Source organism: Bombus pascuorum, chromosome 8 (genome assembly GCF_905332965.1).
Source record: "Bombus pascuorum chromosome 8, iyBomPasc1.1, whole genome shotgun sequence".
NCBI classification, from domain to species: Eukaryota; Metazoa; Arthropoda; class Insecta; order Hymenoptera; family Apidae; genus Bombus; species Bombus pascuorum.
In genome coordinates, this window is record NC_083495.1 from 8,958,945 (window position 1) to 8,986,595 (window position 27,651).

General features: G+C 35.9%; 1 protein-coding gene and 1 long non-coding RNA gene across 2 annotated transcripts in view; one reads left to right on the forward strand and one right to left on the reverse strand.

Moving 5' to 3' along the window:
- LOC132910002 (mucin-2-like) overlaps window positions 1–27,651 on the forward strand; it is a 708,972-nt gene that overhangs the window by 526,011 nt on the left and 155,310 nt on the right. The window lies entirely within an intron of this gene.
- LOC132910222 (uncharacterized) lies at window positions 18,283–22,270 on the reverse strand. Its single transcript, XR_009658714.1, has 2 exons — window positions 21,919–22,270; window positions 18,283–19,149 (listed from the first exon to the last, which is right to left on the reverse strand). It is a non-coding gene; the product is annotated as an uncharacterized LOC132910222 (long non-coding RNA).

Here is a 27,651-nt window from a genome sequence, read left to right on the forward strand (position 1 = left end):
CTTTCCTGTCGATATTTAGACAGAGTAATATTTTTGCGAGAGAGCTTCCGTGAAACAGTTCAATTAAAATAACTTCCATGTTGCAATATTTTATAGAAGATTTTAGAATGATATACAGTTCATGTTATAGCCAGGATATTCGTATTTTTCTTTTTTTTTTTTTTTATAGTAATAAATCTTTTTATGTTTGTATTCGTTATTTGTAAAATATAAATAAAATGGAAGAATACTCAAAAGTGGTGTTTCAGAAATAATTGTAAAAGATTCGTTACACTAGTTCTGTCTTGGTATTTAATTAACTTTTTAAAGTACTTTTGTAATTTAAGATTAAGATATCGTACTAATTAACAACTCCGGCATAATTTAACATTTTCATATTAATATGAATTTTTTAATAAAATTATGTTACTTATTTACATTTACATATAACCACGATATTATCTTTATCGAATCTGAAATGTAGATCTACACACACGTATTCGTATTTTTTTGTAATATGAAATTGTAATATGAAGCATTTCTTTTAATTCGATTATTCCCACTCATATTTGTTCATGATGCATTACATATTACCCTAAACACTCAACAAAGAGTAAATTCATCATTCAATTACTCTATGCTCTGTACTCTATACAATGCAATAGACTGATAAACAATTCCAGCCTATTGAAAACATTAAAGAAACTAGTAAAAAATATCTCCACATTACGACGCTCAAGAATTCTTCCTTCGGTTAGCCATCCGCAATTATAAACTGTTCCTGAATCTCGAAACTGTTTTTCGATCCCACCAAATATGTTATCTTGAGCCTGGAACTATTATCTGCTGAATAGAAAGTCAAAGTGACATTGTTCCTTTCGGCCGGCTTAAAGGTTTCCGCAACTATGCTGATTATTCGCAGATCAGGTAATCCCATCAGACAGGCCGTGAAAGGAGCAATTTGTTCGTCGTTCACCGATTACTATCTCGTGTAACTTCTTTTTCTTTTCCTCGAAGCAACGCTGTGACACCGAAAACCACTAAATGCCGCTTAAGTCATTCGACGTACAAGCAGCAGCGGAGGGCCACCAGCCGTAATTGCACGACATTCCTCTCTTCAGGAACGGAGAGCACCGTCATTATACAGGTGGGGCACGGCAATTCGCCGTTGCAGCGCCTTCTGCGACCTTCTTTTTATTTATTTTTTTTTTTTTCAGCGAACTCGCGGACTCTTCGCGATTCGCCGCATTCTGTCGATAAAACTTTGGGATTCTTGGCCACTCGCTTCAGGATCAAACGTGTAATTGGGATTTCGAGCTCTTCCTTTTTTCTTTTTTAATCCTTCGTCTTTTTCGTCGTCGTTGTCGTCCACCGTATTCGTCGTCCTTGTCTTCACTTTCATCTTCGTCCTCGTTCGATCACGAATTCGGAAGTTTACGACGATGAGTTTCCAGAATCTCGAGCCACCTCGAAATTCACAACAATGTCCTGCCCGTTGAGAATATAATTAATATTCACGGTTTTGTTGCTTGTCGCGAAGAAAATATGTAATCGGAGGTTGATCGAAGATGCCGCGCTGCCTTGTTAAGCGGAGCAACGGCGGAATTAATTTAAAACATGCGATGAGAAGCGGTTGCGTGCGCTTATCAATTGGCAATGTATCTGATTATGGTGCTATAAATTTTGCCTGAATATTCGATCGAAGAATGTGCCTTTTCTTTTTATTCCAATTTTCGTTTATTTTTATTTGTACCTATATTGTTCCCCAATATAAATTTAAAAAGATTTTGAAGTTACTTCGAGGCTACTGTTATATTACGCCATTCTACCAAATTAAAATCAATGTTTCATCATGCAATTTTTGTATACGCATTATTCGATTTCTCAAACAACTATCACATTTTTAAACGAAATACCATTGAACTGGAAATCGGTTTTCGATGATCGAACCTGTTGCGCAAGTTCGGCTAATTAGTGGCTGTGGAACGTTATCAAAACTCAATTTACTTCTGTCTAATTAAGCGACTCTTTCAGTATCGGTATTTGCATTATGTTCCGACTGTGCGATTAGCATTACATAATTTCTCGGTGAAAGGTTTCCAAACTTGTCTCGGGACCAGCCTTTCTAACTATAGCGAATAACTTACGAGAAGAAAGAAAAGAAACTTGAACCTTTACGAATTTTATTAATTATGATATAAATGAAATTATTCGAACATAAATGTTGCGTTCGAATCTCTTCCTTACTCATCGAATTTATATCATAGAATATAGAAAATTTAACCTACAAATCCAACGAGATGTCACACGACTACTGCTACTCTAGAAAAAGTCTTACGTCACTCGTCAGAAGGAAATATGTATCACGGCCACTTTATCAATTTACACGGCGCATCTCTCGAAATAGGATTAAACAAATCGGATTTAGTAGAAAGGCTGGGCGCTGGCAACATCGTATCGCTGGAATAAAGATCATAAAGGCCGGGCTCGTAAATGCCCATCACGAACCAAGCGGCCTATCGTTTCGATTCGCTCGATCAACGGCAGGAAGAGTCACTCATGTCGGAAGCAAAGTCTTTGGCACAGTGCCGGGCGGGCATGCATGGCTCCTATCTCGAACTTGCTGCGAGTTTATCGACGTTGAATATTGCTGGTACAAGCGAGGACGGGTTTATACGTGAATAACAGACCACGGGTAATGCACGGGCCGTGTAATTCAAACGCAACACAAAAGTGGCCTGTGGTAACGCAATCGACGCATAATTCGTAACGAGCAAAAATACTGGCTCTCCAGACGTTCGATCGGCCCGATGCTTAACGTGTCCCCGGTCCATTTCGCTTGGGTACCGTGTATGTGCATGCGAACGCAGCCTTACGCCATGGTTTTCGCCTCTCATTGGGACAGGCGTGACCTATCGACGAACATTTACCGGACGCCAAAGGCGATACCTTTTACGTGATAAATTATTGCACGGTGTTGCTTCTCGTTCTCCTTACCGCGGTATCTCATTATGTGTCGTGCATCGGACCGAGTTTCTCCAATCACTGCCCTCCCTCACTGTTTCTTCTCATCGTCTGTGGAACCAACAGCGTTTCTTTTCATCGTACTTGCCTCTTTTTGCTCTTTTCCCCTTGCCCGGAATTCACCGAACGAGTGGTACTCGAATGTTGCATCATTACATCTCATATGTTAGTTAGCATCTTGGATTGTAGAGATGTAACAGGGTAGAACAGGTGGGAAATATATATTTGGAATAAGAAAGAAGTAGATGAATTAGACGTAGGTGGTTATATCGTTGCACAACGGCGTTATAAAACTGAAACTTTCCTCCTTTCTACCTTCTCTTCTTTGCCGTGAAGGTTTTTCACCCTTTCAAGGGCTGGAAGGGGTTAATTAAATGAGGGTGCGATTGCTGTTTCTTCCTTTCAGAGCGGAATTGAACGTAACGTCTTGAATAGCTTGGTGCATTTATGTCGGAATACGAGTTAAGAGCTTCCTGAATTCTTCATAACGCTGTTGGAGGAGCGTTAGGTAGCTAAAACGGACACTGCTGGTATCAGAGCTAAGTAACTTCCGATAAAATGTATTAAAAAGATATGTGGTGCATTACGAAATATGATTTAGTAACGAAGTTCGGGAAATTCAGAGGAAATTCATCTTTTATTTTTACATAACTTTTGATCATTGAACCATTGAGAGAGAATAATAAAAAAATTTATTTAATTCTTAAGAATGTTGTAATTATCATATCAGAAATAATTAAGTTTTGTAGACTAAAATATAACCAACTCTTGTAGGATATATTTTTTAATATAAAATATCGTAGTTTGAATTCATAATAATTAATACTGCAAATAAATTAATTTCTAAACAGATACAAAGCATACTTAGACTGTGCTATATTTTTAAACGAAACAAAAAATTAATTGTAATTTTTTCCCTAATCGTCGCAACATTCTAGAGGATTAGTATAACAGTAGCCTCCTGTATTTTTCGAATGGTTGTCGCTCTTCCTCTATTATTTTAATTTTAATCAATCTAGTACTTGCTAACGTAGGTACGTTTCAAATGACTTGGATACAGTTTTCTCTTTGCTCTTTCTCTCTGTCTCCCATGCCCTTCTCCCTTTCACCCCTCGTCAATTGTATTCCAAGTGATAACCCCGCCAGTGGGATTAATCGCCACATCAGATCGTTTTTATTCGTAAGTCGAAGGAACGTCTTCGACAAAACGATAATAGCGTCGCGGTGCTCCCGATTGAGTGCACGAATGGCTTCCATGCATTGTCAAGGATCATTAAGATCGGTGGAACGAAATCTACCTCCTAACGAGCATACTCCGCTCGCGCTTGCCCATGCCTCGTTATTGTTGTGTACCTATTTCGTTCTTTTAACGACGCGAATTCGCTTCGCGTTAATCGATCAAGGAGAACACAACGATTTGGGACGAGGCACATCGCGTGGCCGTGCATAACATTCCCATGGTCATTGCTCGTTCGTCATTCTTCGTTTGTAACGCAGTTCGTTAAAACGTTCAGCATATCTCTCTCTCTCTCTCTCTCTTTGTTAGCATTTATCTTACGTGCAAACGATGAATGGATCTTCCCTGCAGATAAAAAGCAACGCTTTGTTCTTCTAAGCTGAATGGAATGGTAAGCAGCATGGGATCATAAGAATATTAAAATTTACGGTACGGATGTTGGAACATGTTACTTTGTTGGAAATTATAGGTGTACGTGGGACGTTAGCTACGTGACCGCGTAAATGAGACTTTAATATCGATATACAGCACCTATTCAAAAGTTTGGTATCATTACCTTATCCTGCATCCCATCGCGAATTCCTAGTGTTTAAAGCAAAATATTTCCACAAGCTGCAATGTGTGTAATTCATATCTCGGCGATGATAAAATGACTTTTTCTTCAAATTATGTTAACGATTAAGTCCATAAACCCTAATTATATGCTATTAGCCGTTGCAGAGTAATTTATAATACTACATTTTTCCATGTATTTGAGTAATTAACCTTTTAGCTGCACGGCTGAAAGCCTTTTTGATATACATATAAAGATCGAGGTAGTTCTTGCTAATATCCAAGAAATGCACGTTTACATTTACATTTACAAACATTTAGGTACTTTATATGATTATGGTATAATACATACGAGTGCTAATCAAGATAATTTAATATATATTATTAAGCAGCTAGGTACTAATACGTACGCCTCCGGCAGGTGATTAATTTCTGAAGACTTGCGTGTATTGTTTACATTACATTCGCAGTCATATTCTGCAATTATGAAAAGTCATTTTACTCCATAGTAGAAATTATCAAGTATATACATCTGCGGATGTTTACGTGTATCTGCAATCTACACTTTGAATGAAAAATTTACTTCATATATTGTATATATATTTATTTTATATATTCAAGTAAGATGAGTTCCAATTATATACAAATTCTTAGCCTTTTAGTAACCTCGTCTGCAAAGATGCTATGAACTAGCTGTATATAGAGAATCATTTTCGAAACAAGCGAAAGGAAAGCAGCGTTTCTCTTTAACCTTTGTGAGAGTTCATTATAATTATCAAATGTACTAAAAAGGAGTGTGGCTACTTTCTTTATTTTAAGTCGCTTATAATGTTACAATATACGTGTATGTTACAGTATACTGTAAATAACATATAAATATATCATGTTACAGGTATGTCTACTAATGGAACGTTACAATTACCTATTATGGAATAAGCGTGGTACGTACTTTCATATATATATAATATATTTACATATCGTAAATATTCAATATAGTCAACGAATGTCTTCTTAAAATTTAATTGTTTTTTTTAACAAAAGATAGATTACAATACTTAGAAACGAGTAAAGGACGTTAATACATAAAGTTTACTATTACAATTACTACTATTATAGTTACTGTACAGTTACTGTATAGTTACTGTACAGGTACTGTATAGTTACAAATATTACTATTACAATTCTTAGTTTTTCTTATTTAATTTTCAATTTATATGATACATTCTATAGTAATTTTATAATAATTTAAATGAGTTGAAAATGCTTGGATAATAATATCTCATTTTTCCTGTAATTTGATTTGACTTGATATAAATTTGTAGATAATATTTGTCTGTTAGTACACTCACTGTTACTAAAGTGCATATATCTGTTCCTTAAATTGTACTCTCTTGTCTCGTTAGAAAAGTCTTCATTTTAAATAATACCTAATTCTTGTTCCAATACACTGTCCTTGGTAACTTATCTTAGATACCTTGACGATACTTAAAAAAGAAACCTGAAATGCAACGGTTATATGAATATGTTAAACGCAGAATGTAAGCAATTACGAATGCATTCGTTCTGAGATATTTGATTAATTCACGATGCTGCAATGTATATACCTAACATCTGATCATATCTTACAGAGTACAGACAAAATGTTCAATCGTTTCTCATGATCGACAAATGGGTTAACTATTGAAAGGTTAATTTTGTCATTGAATAGGTTTCATAATAGCACATTTTTTCTAAAGTTATCTCGATTAACAATACAAATGTCAAGATGTAATCTTTCATTTATATAACAAAACAAACAGTGCGCGAGCGCTGAAATCTTGATTACGGAACTGATTAATCAAACGTTTGATCATTCGGGCTGCACGTCATCCAATTAGTCCGGATAATCGAGATGCAACATTGTATCTATGATGTTCCGTATGCACTCACGTTAATTATTGTACTGGTGTATTATATAAGATACGTTCGCCCAGAATGAAGCATACGTGGCTGGAAACGTGCATCGGAAAGTAAACTTTACGTGGTTAGCAAACAGCTTGTATGTCACCGTATTCGCGATTGTTACGTTGTTTCTACGTGTTACAAAAGCGAACTGATGATAATTAATATTATAAAGCTTACAAATTTTCTACATTCTTTATCACTGTTAATATAAGAGCTACCTGAATTAAAAAAACTATTCTCCTGATTTAATAATATTTTTGTACTTAGTAAATATAGATCTAGACATATGAATTTCATTATAGAAGTGACAAAAATATTTTTTCATTTAACAATGAAGAATAATTCCTATTTGCATTCGACATAAATGAATTAAATATTAAACGCAAGAATATAAATTTGATATTAGAGCAAAGAATTGAACGTATACAATTTAAATTATTCAAAAAATTCATCGAGGGTATATCGTATCTTACCACGTGTATGCGCGTATATTATATATCATATTACATTTTTTTATCCCCCCGTCGCCGGGGTTAAAGGAACGTTCCATGGCAATTTCCTCGACAGGTGAATTGTCGAATGTCACGGATTTCTTTCCCGCCGAACGACCGCATAGATTACGTCGTTAAACAGTATTGAAGCCGTGGACGGCGTCGGCCGCGGTGAATGGATACTTTAAATGCGAATTTGCTGGTGCATTAACTTCGGGAAAAGTGCGCCGCTAATGTGGCATTAACGCTTGTGGCGCATGCACAGAGTGCAAAGCCCAGGAGCCGTGAATCATGGTCGGTGTCCGGTGTGCCATGCCATGCCGTCGCCACGTCTACGTGGCACTGGGGCTACGTGCGAAACGTGCACACCATCGGGTATCGTTCTCCCATTCAAGAAAGTTATTATACCTTTTGCCGCATGCACGAGCTTTCCCTGCGAGATATCGCAAATAATACGCTTATTGGCGAGTCGTCGACGATAGCGCGAGTATAATGAAAGGGAAGACGATTTGCGATTAATTCGTAAATTCCTGCTTTCCCTCTGTGGATCGATGTTTGTGTAGAGAGCGCAAGAATAGAAGTGGTTTCCGTCCGCTTTAGCTTTCGTCTGGCTTCTGTCTGGAAGTAATAATGGATTTCTATATAAATGGTTTCAGGTATTTTAGATTGTCGTGGTCAAGGTTCTTTAACCTTGAAGCCTCGAAGGGAATGTCGGTAAAAAAGTACATTATGGCAGCGTGTGTATGTTAGAGGCAGGTATGTAAATACTTATTAAAAATCCATTAAGCTGCTCCAAGTTTCTACACCTTACGAATTATTTAAGTAGATAGGAGTGAATTAAAGACAAGCGAAAAAAACGTATTAAGTGGAAAATTAAAGATATTGCTTTGATACACATGACTATTGACAGTCACGGTTAACGTTTTTTATGTGTTTGTATAATGTTATGTGATAATTACTGAACGATATTATAATTTCAGCTCAATTTGTGGGTCTATGTATATGTGGTTATTAAAAATCCATTAAGTTGTTCGAAATTGTGTATTTTACGGTACAATTACTATTGAATTTATGGGTACGGATAAAATAAAGATAGGGGGGAAAAAAAGTTGTTTTAAGTGAAAGGTTAAAGTGATTACTCTAAAAGATATTGATTTACTTAAGTAATGTCTGTTCGAAGTATCAATATGATTTTATTAACGAGAACTGATTTATTCATAATGTATTATAAAGCTAGGTGTTTTATTTTATACGCTATAATTAATACACGATATTCTGCATGATGGCCTCTTTAAATAACACATTGCGTGGAATGCTGCAAGCTGGTATAATTGCGATATTTTATATTCAAATAAGATAAAATTGTGTACCTTTTACGGTATAATTGGGCGTAATTAATTTTTCCTTATTCATCGTTCCATTTTTGCTGGGTGTAATTTATTTACGATACTTGCGAATACAACGGAGAGAAATTTTGTAAGTGGATATATGAATATTTACATTATGTTATTTCACGAAATGTGTATACCTTCAAATTATTTATAGTGGAACAATATTTTCAGTGTAGTAATTCCTGTTAAGGGTATGTTAAATCGTTTTGAAATTGTTTTATTAATTTATTTACTCTCTATTATATTTAATTTGAATAATTATTTAACAAATTTGTCACATGCTGTGAATTATGCGGTTAGTGAGCTATCATGCAAAACAAATGTATAAAATTGTTTTAAAATGAACGCATGCATAGCTTTCGTTGCTTTTTTCTTACACCTGTTAACTTTTCATTAAAATAAAGATATTACAATGAGCAATAATACGATATTCATAAAAGTCCATTTACATAAAATAATTTTTCCTGTAGAAAATTTAACAAACCCAAACTTATTTTTTTAAATATATATCGCTCTCGTTCTCTTAAGCAATTGGATCGATGCCATCGAGCGAAGAATTTAAGTGCATCGTTATCATTCGTATCACATATACATTGAATTAACGAATAAGTGTGCCAAACAGCTGGCAAATTTCACTATAATCAGAACTAAATCATCTAACGGCACCAAAATCGCGTATTTCATCATTCTCAATTCTACATTGCAGTACACACCTATAAATGCTCCGGATTAATATAAAAATTAGTATATTTGCTATTAACGTGGGAATGGTTCAAAAATCATACGCATCTGCAACTAAACCTAAAACCAAGTACTACGTTCGCTATTTCACCATATTGCACTTGGTTGTATCAATTAGTAAATTATTTTGCAAGAGCATCTAGGAAAGAAATGCTGTCAGAAGCAATTGAGTTTCAAACTGAAAGCAACAAAGATCGTTGAAAGGAGCAATAAAAGGATCTCGTTAGGTCGGGAAGGATTCGATTCTCAATGCGATCAAATCGTCGTGTCACTTTTACACTGCACGTATGTATTACATCGCGGTTGTTGTTTTCTAAACGGACATATTTCGGCGCCTTCGTGAAATCCTAGTGACCATCAAAGATATTCCGATCGCGATGGTTGTCTATCAACGGGACGCGTGTACCATAAATCGAATCGCAGACGCGACACAGAGGCATTGGGGAGAAAAATATATTGTTATTAGGGGACGATGCTAACTGTATGATAACGTTGGGCCTGACCAATGTTGTCACGTAACAGTTTTAATTACGGTTGTCGGGACTAATGTGCTTAGCCAAGCGACGCGAGCTGTTGTCGCTTACCGCGGCGCACGCGACACGAACCAGCGCCAGCTGTCTTCCGCTTTTGCCACCTAACCACCCTCTTTTTCTTTCCGGCGCGCTCACGCGCGTTATTTCGTCGACAGCTTCGTGTAAAGTAGCTTTTTTTTTAACGACCATAAAGGCTATTAAGTGTAATAACGCTAGATGCACGACCGAGATTAATCGACGCAACGCGAATGTTCGGAAGGTACGAGGGATTTGTCGAATGCTGTCGGGCTATTGCGAACTTTGTCACTATACTTGAGGAATAAAATATCGAGAGCGAAATACAGTACAGTGTAGTTTTAGACCGTATACAATTCTTCGGAAAAGTTTCTGATCGCACTGTGGAAGGATTATTTTTATTAAAATAAATCTTCGTGTAATATTCTATTTTTTTGTTTATAAAATATAATAAGACTTTTGAACAGTACTATATATCATCATAATCTAATGTTTTCGATTTATAGTTCAGACATTAAAAGAAAACATGTTTCTTCTCTTCTTTATTTATTTTTTCAGCCTGTTTATCGATAGTTACATACACCGTGTATGCATCAGATTTATACGTACAGACGAAGAAATATAAGACCATATAAATACCGAAGAATGTAATGGGTACACTGCAGACTTATGTAAACGCATATTTTTACAGACACTGATAAAGAAAATAAACGCGAATAAAATTATGTCTTATCTTTGAAATATTTTATATACTTTGCATTTGTGCTCATGCATTTTCTCACATTTATATCTAGCATAAATGTATAAACATCTGTAGTCTAATAATGAATAATAAACAAGTAAACATAGATGGGAAGTAGCAAAATAGTATAAAATACAAAATACATATATATCTAACGTAAAATCATCAAACATATAAAGAACAAGCAAATTTTACGAATAGATCCACATAGTTACTAGTACACATTGTAATATTATTTTAATGCATTGCAACGTATTCTTATCAACGTAAAACCAATGTTATTCAAGTATCACGCAGCGACGTATTAATTACGAACGAGAACTCCCTCGTGCGTATCTTTGATCGTTAAATCTGCGGATTGATAGTCTCGAACGATGAACGAAATAAAGAAAAGAAACGAAACATGAAGCACGCTTATACAGCTCTGTGTAACAGCGATTCACAGTTCGAGTGTTCAATGGACAAGACAACGCGTCCTGTCATTATATCGTTTGTTCGCGTTTCAGTGGCCAGCAATTTACCGTCTCCGGCATTTTGTGCTTCGTAAACGAGCAGAGGGGAACTAGTTTTTCGTTTGGCCGGGTAACGTCGCGATTGGCCGGTCACTTGCGCGGAAACAATTCATAACGGTTGCTGATCGACGCCAGGCGTCGGCGACGATAAGCGGTGCCGACGGCACTGATACAGCCACTGGCCGATAGGACCGATAACAACCATCAGGCCACGTGCGTTCGGTGCAGCCGGCAATGCGTCACGATAACTCACCCCTGTTCTTTCGCATTGTGTGCCCGGCACACATAACGGCGTTGTCGCGTGAACTTTATTTCGATCGTGATAGCGCTACTTTTTCTCCCTTTTCTTTCTTTTTTTCCTCCCTCCCCCTTTCTTTTCGAAGAAAAGCTTGGCTAACAACATTCTTGCGCCGAGACACGACCCTTTCTACGTTTCGGCCGACAATTTCCAAGTAGTCGTTAGAAAGTGGAAGGTGTAACCTTTGATAAAAAAAAGTACCTACTGCTTCTGGTGAAGGTCTACGACGCTACGAGTCGAAGTTCGCTCAATGTCGGTGGATGAAGAGATTAGCGGTCTTCGCGAATCGGGTAGGTTGGAAAGTAGTTTTATGATTTATGGAGATCGTTGAATTAAAATATTGAATTTCTGCCATATGTTTCTTTGCATCGAACGTCTTTTAACTAGATAGAAAGAAGAGAAGATAGAATTTTGGGATGTAATGTGAGGTTCTATTGGAATAGATTTCTGCTGCAATACAATTGAATATTGAACTCGTCTTATGTCTTGTCTCTTTTGTATCAAACGTTGATCTTTTGAAGATAGAAAGGAGATAGAATTTTCAAATGTAATTGCAAGTGGTATATTATCCAAAATACAAGACGTAATTTGCCATAATTATATATTACGATTATAACGTACATTTATAAGTAGAAAGAGGTTCCTGGATCACAAAAGACCAATTTCTAAATGCGAAGATCTTTATAAGTCGTATTTGAACGAACTAAGAATAATTTACAGGGTATAAATTTCCTAAATGTCTTGTCACATTGCTGATCAATCTCGTAGTTCATTCATCGTATATCATGGAACTCGTATTGTTTGAATCTTCAGTCACCCATCATTGTGATGGTTTTATGACAGAAAGGGAAAAGCAATAGAAAAATTCCCAGCGAAATTAAACAATTCGCTTTAATTGGAGTCTAAAGGACGTTAACGTGTTTGTTTGCGCTGCGGGAAGCTTCGTTTAGAACGAATTGAACCGGCTAGCCAGCGAGGATAATTTGTTCGCTGGTCGTTCGTCATTGACGCCTGTCCAGCCGGTTTTATCTTTTCAACGTATTAATTCGCGTCGACGTGCTGGTCCACGATTCACACTTCATCGACTATATACTACTAGGCTGGGTTTCGTTGGATTTTTGGAAACACAAATAGATCCGCTCGCAAGCGCGTACTTGCAATGTGACACGCCGAATTTTGATCGCTATAAAACGTTTGTTGAAAACAAGCTTGGGTACTGTTTGAATAAAATATTAAAAAAAAAAAGATTGTTTAATTAAACGATATATCGTCTTTATTTAAAATAATTCTATGAGCAAATGTTATGTTCAAGATCATGTACGTAAATGTACGTAAAATACCTGTAACATTTAAGATTGAAATTAATATTAACATTCACATTATTTGTTATTTAATTCGGCATTCAATTAAAATTGGAAATTCTATAAAAATGATTTCACTTTGACCGATAATATAATATCGCGTCTCCTTATAATTAAACTACAGTTGAACATAAGAATAATATATGTGTTGAATATATGTTTTATATTTGTCTGCATTAGTGATAAATGATGCAAAGCATGACGTTTAAGAGTCAACTCTTCGAAGAGAAAATTTAAATTATCAGCCGTGAATGTGTTCAACTTTGAATGTATTATTTATGTATCTCTGAGTAATAATTAACCGCGACGATGTAAGTGGGGGAAGGTAACATAATCTTAAGATATTTATTATTTTCGTATTCCGTATTTTATGCGATGAAAGTCATTAATATTGTTCAATGTGCAAAGTACGATACGTGTAAGTTCTCAAATTTATCACCGATGATATGATTACAAGAATATTTACATTTATGGTTTCAGTGAAATTTTAAACAAAAAAATTTTTTACCACTGGAATTACGTTAATTTAAAGACACGATCGCATAAATTTGAACATAATGGGATGATCAAGGTTGTTATATGGTAACGAAACCATTTATTTCGAAATGAATATACTGCAAAGAGAAAACAATGATAATTTTAGATATTATTTCTGTGCCGAAACATCGAGACAAGAGAGATTTTTCATAATTAATTAAAATGAATTATTTCATACGTAAAACTTCCTTTATTTTCCAAATTATATAATCTCAATAAAATACGATGCAAAATACTTAAAATTTGTACACGTAGCTTGTGCGAAAACATCATTGCATTATGTGCTATTTATTGTTGTATTGTCTGTATAAATCCATTATAATGGCGCTTTGTTTCGTTGTAGCGTGATTGAAACGATTCAAACGGTTAGTTGAATTTTCTGATATTAATTCTATTGTATACGCGTCAAATGTCATTTGAAACAAAATACAGAAATACATCGATGGCTATATAAATCTACTGTCGATGTTTTCCGTTTATTAATATTATCATTAAGAACTAAATCGTTAATATTGTCAGGATTACGATTAACGCAGATTATTAAAAAAATGGAATGAAATCGAAAAATAAAACTATCTTTTACGCTTACTATTTATGTATCTATTAGTGTAAATTTTGTCATTACATTTACTGCGAATATATTTGCTAAGCGTGCACAATTTAATTCGTAAAATTTAATTCGATGCTCGGTGATGTTTTCTTTGCTCGATGCAGCGTTTCTATATTCTAACGAGAAATTGCATTCTACAATTAACAGAGGAAACAATTATCATAATGTATCTTGTTGCGATGTATATATGCAAGAGAAACTCAATTAATTTCGAGATAATTATCGAATTCGGTGTGCTTTGACATTTCTATGCCGGAGGAATTTGCATAAAGCTACCTGTAAAGTATTAACCCAATTTCGCTGATCTGTTTTACGTAAACGTAAACTGCTGAACAATTAATTCTATCGCGAAATCGAGCGCCTTTCCTGAAATATAGATATTTATATCGTAATATTTCGGCCGAACGTCCCTTGCAAATTTATTCACGCGTTTGCCCTTTTCTCCCCTCTTTTTCTTTCTGTTATATCGAGGATACTCGTGGTTCATGGCAGTTTTTCACGTCGTATCTTCAACGCGGTCAATCGTATCGAAAGAAAGTTTAAAAGGGGGCAATTTCCCTTCCGGTGTATCAATTGTTTAGGGAGAAGGAGTGAAGTTTCTATCTTTACAGAGCCCTTGGGATGGTCTCCACATACTGAAAGTTTCACCCAAAGAAATCGGAGAGTGTTCGTGAAAAAGAATTTCTTGTCCCTGTCCACATGGGACAGATTCTTTGTGTGCATAAAACATATATGTACAATATAGATTTGCCGGTTATCTTCCTGTTTTGTTGGGTCTGCGAATATAGATATTAGTTTTCCTCGGTGAGATTGTATTTTCATCAGTTTCATATGATATTTCTTTCCTTTTTCTCTGTTTCAACTTCAATGGCGAAATGTAATTCTATTGTGCAATTAATTAACCAGAACTGTTGTTCGAAACAGTTGATATCGAAAACAGATTTTGTTCCCATCTTTAATAAAGCTTTGATCTAGAAATTGGCAGAGTTAATTAATACAGAATACCTACGACTGTGCATGCAGTTTGCATGTAAACTTCGTGCATTGTATTTATTGAGACATGGTAATATTTGCTTACTAAATGCCCAAGGGCTTATTGGTTGTTGTATAAATGGTAACTTTTATTTGTTAAATTGCTTGTCTTTATTGCTACAGGAGGCTCGATAGCTGAATAACTTTCTTATTTTTCAATCTCAATGTATCGATATTCTATGTGGAATACTGTTGAGATTATTGTTATGAATATTTGTTTAATATTACTGTGAGAAATAATAGTACACGTAGGTACAAAGTGGTCGTTGATTGTTACAATTTACAACTAGATTACGTGCAGCGAATCAGTGAATATCCGTTCATATCATAGGGATGAGACAGTCGCACATGTGCAACAACTTAAGTCAACTGAAACTATAACTTGAGGCACGTATCGAGAGTAGAGACAGGTATAGCAGGAAGGCTAAGGAAAGTTCAGTCTGGCAACAGAAACAGTAACAACAACAGCAGCAGCTAGCCTTAATACAATGAGATTTATCGACGAGATCCGCTGGACCATTATCACAGCTGGGACAAGCTTCCCGTCCTTTATTTCGGACGAGGCGGTGACGGAACAGGAGAAGCGTGAGGCAAGGTTTAATCTCACGGGAGAAGACATTCCACTCGACAAGTGTCCCCGAACGATTCATCTTGAAAGAAACAGTTGGCCTTTTTTTGCGCCACGTGACAGACCCTCTTCCAAAGGTTCTCCATTTGGTAGCGTGGTATTTTCTTGTTCTTCTCCCGTTTTTGCTTCGAACGCCGCCGATATCGTGTCTATTTCTGCCCAAGACGTAGCTTCTTTTGGGGCTCTTGTAATTTAACGGAATCTACTCGTCGTGGGACACGTCTCGTATCTGTTGTCGCGCAGATAAGATTATCGGGACGCGTTCGCGTGAAATTTGTCGGCGTTATGCGAAATAGCACGGTTAAAGCGTTATCACGCGATACGTTCTACTGGTCTCTCGTTCGATGAGAGTTCCGAACCGCACGTTCTCTGCGTGCCGCGTCGTTTACACTTGTTTGCGTTTTACGAGCGTGAAGCGGACGAAGGGTAGGAAAATATGTCATTGTCGAAAATCTGATAATACAGCTGCAAGTTTCTATTATAAATGTGTTTCTATTATCTGAATACACCATTGTGTCATAGTCTTGTTCGAAATATTGTACAGCATTCTGCCTGGAAATAGAAAATATCTACGAGGAGCTGCGTTTATTGTGCTGCTGCACGCGACTTAGCGTGGATCTATTGTAATTTAATTCGGTAAAAATGGAAATTCGTAACAAGTATGACGATGTTGTGTGCAAATCATAGGCAATGCTTATGTTGCGATTTAGATAACCAAATAGCACAGAAATAATGGAATTGGTATTACGACATCTGAATGAGGTTAGCATTTTTTAGAAAGGATTTGTTCGAAGCAATGAAAGATTATATTCGACCGTTATCAAACTAGTTCTTTTATTAACAGATTAAATAATAGGGTTCTAAAAGTGTATCTAAAGAATAGATTGAATTTTAGGTTAAATTGGCTTGTAGGAATTGTTACTTGAAAAGAAAATTGAATGAAAATAGCTCTATAATTATAATTTCTATTTAATTTTTAGAATTAATAAAATACAACATAATTGATGCGTGTAAGCTAATTCTGCGTATGTTGGATTTTGTGAAATGCTTAAATAATTCGATAATTACGAGCGTTAGATTAATTACCAATATTACAATTAATAATTATCGGTACTCGTAACCATATATGTAATGAGCCGTATTGAATTGCAATTTATGATTTCCAGCTTACTGATCCTATAGCTGGTATGAAAATTAATTTGCTAACTACTATAGATAATAATCATTTCAGATATTAGATATACATATGTGTAGACAGTAGCAATTGTTATTAACCTGAATTCTTTATTTAATTACGAGGATCGCTGACGATCTAAGTTTCTTTATTTAATTGATTCTATTAGTTTCTCTGAAAATAATATGAAATTTAATTTTTATAATCAGGCTTTTATCTATTTGCGAAAAGAGAAAGTCATATCGCGAGAAACAAATCTGTATCGATTATTATTATAAACAGATTATAATATAACGATGCAACGATCGAGTATAGCAATGCGTGTCATAAATTGGGTAATGCGTATGGCAAACAATAAGATGTAATACAAATATAATACTTTTTTAATTATTTACTAATCTCACACTTTTTCCGTTAATTTCTATTATGTTCAGATTGTATGAATTATTTATTTGTTTATACGTATTTGTTGTTATATGTATATCGTTTTTTCCTAACTTGTTGGATACCATAAATGCTTGAAAATAATATACGTTCAACGTTATACAGTTTTGGGATTTTTATTATTATTATTTATCGTTTTTTAGCTTTTGAAGTATCGTTTGTACATCATTGTATCACCAATGTATCATCTGTTATATCTGTACACCTTTTGTATCAAAGAATAGGAATTTAAATAGAAAATGTTCTATCCAAATCGTAAAGTTAAATCTACAAAAACCGTAACTTCCGAATCGCAAGGTTAAATTTATGAAAATGATAACTTTCCCAAACCGTAAATTTAAGCGTATAAAAATTTCTTCGTATTCTATTAATTTACAATTTCTATGTTGGATATAGCAGTACATTTCCACATAAACCGTGGCTATTCGCAGAAATCGTTTTAAGCGTTCGTTGACGGGAAATCCAGAACAGGATAAAGGCAGCGTTGTTCGCGAAATCGTCGATGAATAAAACCGCGGGAATTCTAGCTGGTGAACAATAACGAGCTTTGCCGCAGTGTTTGCACACGTGTCCCGAAATTCCACGAGGATACGTGGCTCTTGCGAGCCTTCGTAGCCCATCCAGGGATTTATTTTCGTTCCAGCATCGAACGGTCTCGGTCTCGTTGTCACTGTTACGACTGACAGTACCACTGGCGCCGAGGAGTCACTCTCATTCGTGTCGACACGACGAGATTGAGACTCGCCTAAAAATAACCGTGAACAAATTATGAGCCGGCCGACTAACAGCCACGTTCTTTTCGGTCTGTCCTCCGATTCACTGTTGGTTGATCCCCGTGCGAGCCAATTCGACGTGAAATTTCGATAAATCAGCCGAGACGCCGTAACGGCGGGGTTGCGTTCTGCCCCGACCTGACACATGTGGACGAAAACGAATTGTAGATCGTTCTTCTCCCTCGTGTTCACTTTCCATTAATTTCGATCTACGTCGAGCTTTTTTCAGCTTTTTGTTCGTCGTTATTTAGTCATTTGTATGTGTTTTAGTTGAGTTTTTTTTTTTTTTTTAGATTCATCGCATATGTCTTGTTAGGATTGAAATATTCTGCAAATGTAATGAATGTAATGTTTAATTGGAAAGAAGAATGTTACGTAGTTAATTAAAGAACGTTCGAATTTTTCATTTTTCAATTGATTCTTTGATACTTTGACAAGCTTCTTTTAAAACTTCAAATGATCTTTGTATAACGTTCGCTTCTTAGTTAAAAAGTTTACCTAGAATAAAACACAATGACGAACATTTACTGAGTAAACATCTTAAATATATCTTTTTTTAAAATTGCATAACGAACAAAATATAATGAATCATATATATCAAGCGGATTTTAATCCTGTAAGTCCGGTTTAATGTAATTAATCGTAGGAAACCTGTTCGATAAATAATGTTGGCGATTTAATCGTCGCAGTCACAGCTGGCATATATTTGCGCAAATTTTATTAATGTATGCATGGTTCAACGTGTGGAAGGTTATTAATATGATCTATATTAACGTTCCACCATGACTGAATATAAACTTTAACACAAGTTAAAAGCGAAATTATCTCGATATGTTATAAATTGAAATATAAATTAATCGCCGACAGATAGCGTTACAATTCTTTTGTTAATTGTATGTTTTGAAATACAATTTATTATAGGTAAATTGAATTATGTCGCTGTGCTTTGTGAGAAGAAAGTTATTTCAAAACTGCAACAAGTGGCACAATGGATTCCGGTACCTGGCATATGCGATGTCACAGAAAACATCTTCTCTTTCTTATTGCAAAAGTGAAATCGTCCTTAAGATGTGATACATTCATGTATTCCGGAATGAGTGTTATGATACATAAAAACTAAAAGTCATTTATCTGGAAAAGATTATTGATAAATTACACTATCATTCCTTAATCGTCTATTAGTAACATGTAAATAATGGAAAATAATAAAATAGTTGCTGTATTATTATGATTTATACTACATTATATATAGTATGTCATGATATTTAGTTTTATATTAATAACGGTATTTTTAACCAAAAATGCTAATATAAATTATATTTGATACCGTTAGGCTACTTTTATATTCAAAAGTAGGTCCTCAAATTTATTCTCATTTCATCAAAAAATATTTGAAATATAGCATTAAGTTCTTCGACCTTTTGTCAGATAATTAGTCATCCGTTAATTCTGAGTCAACACAGTGTTCATATTTCTCTCTGACAGTTATTTTCCATAGGCATTATTTGTCACTGAGCTCACTTTCTATTTCGTAGTTCAGACATGTCTACGAATTTGATTGATTTGTTTACATCCTTTAATATCTAGGCAGAAAGTCATCTGTGCTAAGTAAAAATAGAATTAGCATATGCTTAAGTTTTAAGTACAACCTGTATAAATAATTATGGTTAAAATTGTATGGTGAAAATAAAATAGGAACAGAGAGTTGCGTTTCCATCTGAATAAAAGTTGATATTAATTTTGTTAAAATTATCTATATATTCTCTCTCTTTCTATATTCTTATATAATTATAAATATTATGTTCTTACATAATTATAAAGACAAGGAAATTGAAATCGCTCACTTTCACAACTTTGGTAGCTCCAACGTTAAAATGTTTCATATTAAGAAACCGAGATGTCCATAAGCGAAAAAGGAAATTATCGATGAAATGCAAAATGTCAGTTACGTAAACGTCAAGTGACAAACGCTGAACCTAATTAATTAAAAGCTAATATCGTCGAATAAAAGTAAAACTGACAAATTACAATGCTTAATAGAAAGCAACGTAATATCGATTGTTAACGAGAGATAAAAAAAAAACAATCGACGAATGTTCGGAAATAGCCCAACACATTTTTTTCACCCACGTTCGACATTCCATAGCCGTGAAAGCTGTCTCCGCTTGTATATTCATCACGTCTGAAACCGCGACCGATTCCCGGCACTGGTCGTTTTGTCACGCTTCAGCGTGACAGATCCGCCTCGATCCTCTTTCGAGGACACCGAACGGCAGACAAATAAAGCGCTTACGTCGATCTCAAACGGCGGTTGTTTCTCGAAAATGAATTGTTCCCGGAAAGAACGTTTGAACGGGGCCAACGTTCGACTGGGGCGAAACTGCTTAGATATTTCTCAGAAATGTATTTAATATTATAATTCTGAAAACCTTATTCTACTTAGAATTCTGTTAGTGGTTAATTCTGTCAATTGCATACGATTTCTTGTGCACGTGTTTTTAATAAATATTATTGTTAATTAGTATTCTAAAATTAAGAATAAAGCAACAAAGAGAAAAGCGTAACTGAATAAAAATAAGTACATTCGAGCGTCTAGTGTCAACACACTGCATTTAATGGTTGTGATGGATCGTGCATGCATGTCTGTTAATAAACTCGCTCACGTCGGACCTGTGAAATTCAATCACAACGCGATAGCGACTGATTTTAATGCGTAATGAGCGCATGCTAATGCCGCGCTTGTATTAACCGAGAAGTCGGGCAGATAGCGTTCGCCCGAATCGCGTGCTAATTATGCGAAACAATTTTTAACTGAATCGGAAACGATCGGGATTGTTCATTTACGCTTATCGACAATGCAAATCACGACGCTTTATCGACTGACCGGTGTCGGCGCGTGGATTTACATTTTAATCGCGATATAGTACGTGAGTTCTTTGAAATGACGAAATGAACGGTGTATAAGTACATCGAAAGGAATCAATCGATTTGTGCGAATTCTAATGAGATGTAAATTTCTACGATCCTTTCTTTTTCCCTGCAATTTGTCCTCAAATTTGTCTCGTCTTATTTAAACATTTTTTCTTTCAATGTCATACGAATACAAAGTTCAGCAATTCCCTAAGACTGTTTGCTGTTCAAACACGTTCTAACGTCCAATTGATTGTCGATATTTCTTTGTCATATTTCTAGTAATTCATTTTCTTTTCTTTTTAAAGAAATAAAATTATTAGCGAAATTTTGTCACGTTCGTGTTATCTTTTCGAACCAATTTTCGCTTATCGCTTGCTTTATACGCGATGGAAACATTTTTGATCACTCGAATGGAAAGTTCAACGTGGCTTAATACAGGCAACACAGTATCGCAGCAGGCTTGAACATGTCAAACTGATTTTCAAGATCTTGAAAACCTCTGCGATGAACTCTTCGATACGAATGGCTCTGATTACACGGATCTTACTCACCATTAAAAGAAATCGAATTACTCTTTTCTGAGCTCGTGCATCCAACGTTCGGCAGTCGGTGATGCTTCGGAGCGCGCGATAAAGAGCATTTATCGTATCGCCTATAAAGAGGTCGCATTGAAAGGATCGTCTGGGCGGAAAAAGTGATGAACGTAAGAAAATCGAAAAACAAGAGCAAGCAACGACGACGAGCACACGAGAGCGAACAAGGAGAAACAGAAAAAGGTCGTGCGAGCACGGAACAAAGCGGCTGCTATTTTTGTACGTGAAAGGCTGCCTTGGTGTCGCACCGATGGCATAGGATGGAAGAGTGCGAGAGAGAAACGAGAGTGAATGGCCAGGCCGTGATTAGTGATGTGAGCTGTGATACCAACGAGAAGAAGAGAAAGGCATACGAAGAACATGGGTAGCGAACGATGATGACAATGTCTCTTACCTGATTTGGATTGCCGGTTGACGAGCCCGAGAAGCAAGATCCTTAATTCGTGGACGACGAATGACGGCGGACTAAAGGGTGATACGGGGGTCGACATTGAGGCTGAGCAGAGGGGAAAGAACAATCCAGCTTTGTCCTGTCAACTGTCTGCGGCTAATGAGCCTTTCCTATAGTCTTCCTGCAGTCGCTCTCAGCTCGGCTGTTCGAGTCAGCGTCACGGCTCGATACCCGCCAATAAACCATTTAATTTTGCACTATCTTCACCGAGTGTATGCGTCAAATTATTTGATCGGGACTTTAGCCGCATATACCAACGATCAGACGTCTCGACCCAGCGACCAACAGCCTCGAACCGCAGTTAACGCCAGAATTGGTGTAATTGATCGCGTTATACCGCTTCATTGGCGACCGGCTACATATCAACCGATAACGTTGGTGACGACGAGAAGGAGGCTGAAGAGACGAGCGTTTGAATTTTGGAACAGATCGTTAAAATTGAATTTGCATAGACTCTTGATCATTTATCTGACGATCGATAGGAGAAAAACATGTTATGTACATATCTGTTGATCTTTCGATTTAAGAAGAAGATATCGTCACTTTAATGACAAAATTAAATAATTTAGAAACGCGGGTCTAACTGGCGATATATCGTGTTGGAGAACTACCCCTCTGCAGGAAAGAAAGGAGAACGTGGCTTATCGCGTTCGTCTCCCGTAATCTTTATTTATATACCTTTGAAACTTCGAGTATACCAATCAACATATTTCTAGCATATTAGTATCGACAAACTTCTTTTGCTTGCCAAAATAACTAGCTCTCTACGAGTTACGTAGGAGCCTGAACAACGCCCACGCTTTAAGAGCCTTTACAACACCAGCCAACGACTTAACATAGGTGTAATAACGTGGTGAACATGTTTATCCATTAAGCCGTGCGAAGAAATAATTAAACAGGCAGGTAGACACGACAGAAACTGCGCGAGGGACAGAGAAACGGAGAAAGGGAGGAAAGGTGGCCGTCGAAAATAAATGAGCGCGAGTTGCCCAGGAGAAGATCGGCACCGACGATAACGCCGGAATAAAACCATAATATTCGGGAAGAAAAAAATGTAAAGCAGCGTCATTTAAATGCGTGTAACGAAAAGAACTGTGCACCGAGCCACGAGGGGGTGGTTGACAGGGGCTTGCACAGGGATTCGCGAGGAGATCAGGGGTCACCGGACACGACACGATCGCGTGAGATTAGGCTCTTTCATGTGTGACTCACGCTGGCAGGGAAAGTAAATGAGTGCAACTGCACCGGTACTTCTCCTTCCTTTTTTTCTCCCCTGCCTCTTTCTTCTCCTTTTCCTTCGTCTGCCTCGTATCGCGACCAAACTTCCCCCGTTATTGCACACCGACCCTTTCACTCTTTTCACGTACGGCAATCGCGGCATTAACTTATCACCGGTCACACGCACGCCGATCGAATCGGGCAACGCAAACTCGAAACCCTCCTTTCTCCCTCTTTCCTTTTTCTTTTCTTTTTATTTTTTGTATTTTTTTTCTTTATTTTGTACGCTTCGTTCTCTCGTTTACTCCAGTGCGACATACGAAATAAACTTTACTTACTTTACTACTTCCTCGTGTGGGAACCGCGTACTCTTGGCTTACCGTATAATTTTACGAAGACCGAGAAAATTGGAGGATTTATAGCGCGTTAATAATGAATTATTTTTCCTTAAATATGAAAATTTTGCTTTCTATGTCGGATTTATAGTTGCAAGGTAAAAGGCATTTAAACATTGCTTGTAGACCCCTTTTATGAGTATATTGTGTGTTATATGAAACATTTTGAAATTTCATTAGCAGTACAACGAGACCCAGTTATTATGGTTATACTGTTTCTATTGCAGACAAAGTTTACAGAAATTACAGAAGTATTTAAACGTTCGTTACATTAATAAACCCCGATAATACCTCATTTAACATTTATTCTATGCTCAAGATAGCTATTTCATGCTGTACAGTAATTTTGTACTAAATTTATAGCATAATAAATACCTGTTAAATTTTACATACATCTTCAAATCGGTTTCAAATTATACCAATATAATCGTCAGGCAAATGTTTTACACAACACATACATACATTTGTATAATATGGACATACAAATTTTTCGTGTTAAGTACTTTTGTGAGTCGGTGTAACTATAACAGCACCACTGAAATACGAAGGTTTAATTAAACCAAATTTTCAAACTCTTAAAAAGTGGCAAATATTCTCGTCCATATTGCAAACTTTAGAATGGTTAATTACGTATAGTTATCCGTAATGCACAGTTTATCCAGGACGTGTAAAGTATTTCTTTGTTATTTATGAGGTTGCACGGCGTCGTTGTTAGCAACCGAGGCAATTACACCGTCGTTACACTGCAATTATACAGTAACCAAAACAGCCCGTACCCTTCTCTCACGTAGCGCGATAAATTCAATGTGTCTGATTAAGGGTTGAATAGAAACGACCTTGACAGCACCATAACGCACGACGTAATTCGCAACTTTGTTACTTCTATCCAGCTGAGATCTTTATGCGAGAAAAACTGCGACTGACTTGAAGAAAAAGCTTCTGCTAGCTGGAAATAAAATGTTGTTCAAGTTGAATATATTTCCATTGAATATTTATGAAAGAAATATTTATGAGAAAGATTTTTCAGACAGTTTGTTAATATGTATGAATTTTGCTCGATGTTCAGTTACGTTAACAATCTATTTTAAGTTTTCATATATCGCTTTTTTTTACAAACCTATCGTACAACTTAATATTCACGAGATTTTGCATATAAATTGTTTTTATTATATAGCTGAAGTTAAAATAATTTATACATAAATATGTTGTGTTTCTTTTTTTATTTGACATATAACAATCTGGAAATAAAAGTTTCTTTTGTAAACGTAAATTAAACATGTTTGGGAATGTATAATAAAAAGTAATTATTAGATTGAATATTTATGAAAATTCAAATTTGGACAATTAAAGAAATGGAACTTAGATAGAAAATTTCTTTACGCAGTAAGAATTATAACTAATAATTATTACATTAATTAAATATATCATAGGCTTTTTTGCACGTTGAAAATTGTTATAAACGCGTAAAAACTAGCAGTTTGGTAATTATGGATATTAAAGTAAATTTTAATTGGCATTTTCATACTTTGTAGAAAAACCAAGACTAATTTCAATAACGTCCAAACGACAAATCAATTTGTACGTAAAAGCAAAATTTAGGCGAGTCATCCTTTTTCTGTGTGATTTATCAATAGACAATATCATTTATAATATTTCGATATTATCGTAACTAATAATTTAAAAGTACGTATTAACGGATATTATCTTCATATTGCATTCATTTCTCTTCTAAAGCGAAATGCTAATCATATTTAACTGAATGTAATTTAAACATATCCAGCCATATTTCGAATTTCAATGAGTACTTTTACTTACGCGGCGAGATAGATTATCGAACGTACGTGAAAATATGTTTCACCTGCCCTTATTAATAAAAACGTCTTTTCCATTTCCTTTTTACACTTTAATAACGCAATTACAAAAAATACAATCCTACTTTGGAGAACAAGGTTACCCCACAAATTGACCGTACAGTCGAATTAAAATTCGAATTCATTAACCTTCGGGTAGCCAGGAGTATTATTATACTAATGTACTACATCGAAGCTTATTAAAAAGAATTCCTCGGAAGGAACACCATATGTATTTGTGGCAATCCAGCGTTCATTTCATGCACGTCTTAATTAAGCGCATACCACTTGCAACCTGCACAAGAGTTGCAGAGCTCGTAATTGTACATTAATTCCGTGAATCATTCGGTGCGTACAAGAAGGGAGATCGATCGGTGGGGTAGTGCTCGCTCGTTTCGTCCGGGGTACAAATTTATGCGGTATTCCCGGTGCATATTCGCGATATCGAGGGTCGATGAGCACGAGTTTCAGTGCGGAAGTCACATAATTAATGCTTTACGGTCTGTTTTTCGGAACGATCGACCCTCTGCTCCGTCTCGCGAGCAGCCAGTAATTCAGGCAAGTCGAACAGGCATCGGTAGCCGCTTTTCATTTAACCATGCGGCTACGGTTGCGATCCTTTCGATTTCACGCCGCATCGGCCGAGATCGACACCGATCGATACGGGAAATTATTGGTTCCGCGCGTATACACACTCTCTCTCCAATCTTTTGATCCGCTTCATTCGCATCGTTCCTCGTTCCCCTTTGATTCGGATGACGTGCAAGTGATTTCGCCCTACCTTATGAATATTCATTCGCCGCCGTGTTCCTCTGTAAAATCGCTAATTATTCGATTTACACTCGCTGGAGCTTAATACCGTCGAGTTTCAAGCTTTTAATGCAAGGTTCGTATCATTTGTTAAGTTGCTGGGGTATGCTTCATAGGGTGACGTATATACCTAATTATTTTTCACGTTGAAACCACGAATGGAGTAATGTATGGCTTGAAAGTTCGATGGTATTATGAAGCAAATATGGGATGGTTACTTTTATTACTTTTGAAAATTATTTTTCTCTGAAGTAATTAGGATTATACGTATTTTTAGTTCTTTTTTATGTGTTTTCATGTATTAGTTACGTTCTTGCGATAAATAAAAAATTAAAGAACGTTTAGAAAAATTGAAGCAACACATATGAGGAGAATAAAGTAAAGTTGGGAAGAAATAGTTTTTTTTAATGGCTTATTTGCTTTGACTAGTAAGGAAATTATTGCGATAAAAGAAACTACTCAGTCAGCTATAAAAGAGCATTTGTAAAATTTTAAATAAGAGCATTAGTTAATTTTTTCGACATACAAAACTGATTCAATACACACGGTCATCTCGTGTTTTATAGTTTGGATGATAAATCTAAATATAAAACCTAAAAATTATTGCTTAACTGGTATCGTTATGCATAGGTGATTACAATAATTCGAATTAAATTTGGATATGATCATTTAATTTTATTTTATATTTAACATCTTGTGTGAATAATGCGCATTTTTCACATTTTTAAAATACAGATACAAGTCAATATGAAATAGGTGAATTGATTAAGAAATTAAACAATTTTTGTTTTGTGTCATCGACAATCCAATGATATCAATGACCGTTTAAAACGCGCACAGATCAAGTCTATAATTTGATAAATAAAAAGATAATGATGCGTGAAAAGACAATTTTTAAAAAATTCGTCTCAAGATTCACAATTCCTCGTGGCTTCTCGCGATAAATAAACTTATGAAAGCAAATCATCTGTTTTGCCAGAATTTATATACCAACTATCTATACGCCCGCGTAATAAAGTCGAGTTCATAAAAAGCAGAGTTGATCACTTTGGATTGGCTTCAATTATTACATAGTTATTTCGTAAGCATTTTTATTTTACGATTTCATGCTATCTACGTAATAAAAAGCGTACCCAATTTCATATTTCGTAAATTACTTGCTGCAAGGCGAAACGAATCGATTCGCCGATCTCGATTTCCTTCGTAGCCCCGATTTCCTGTGTGCCCGTATTGTACGGTCGTGCTTTTGGTCGTTTCGTTCTTTCTTTTTTTTTCTTTTTTTTTACTTGGCATCGTCCTCGTTTCGACCGATTGATCGTCGTATTAAATTGTTGCTTCGTTTCACTGTTTCAGGTAAGAAAAGAATACGAGGATCGCAGGCTCACGGTTCTACAATTATTGTT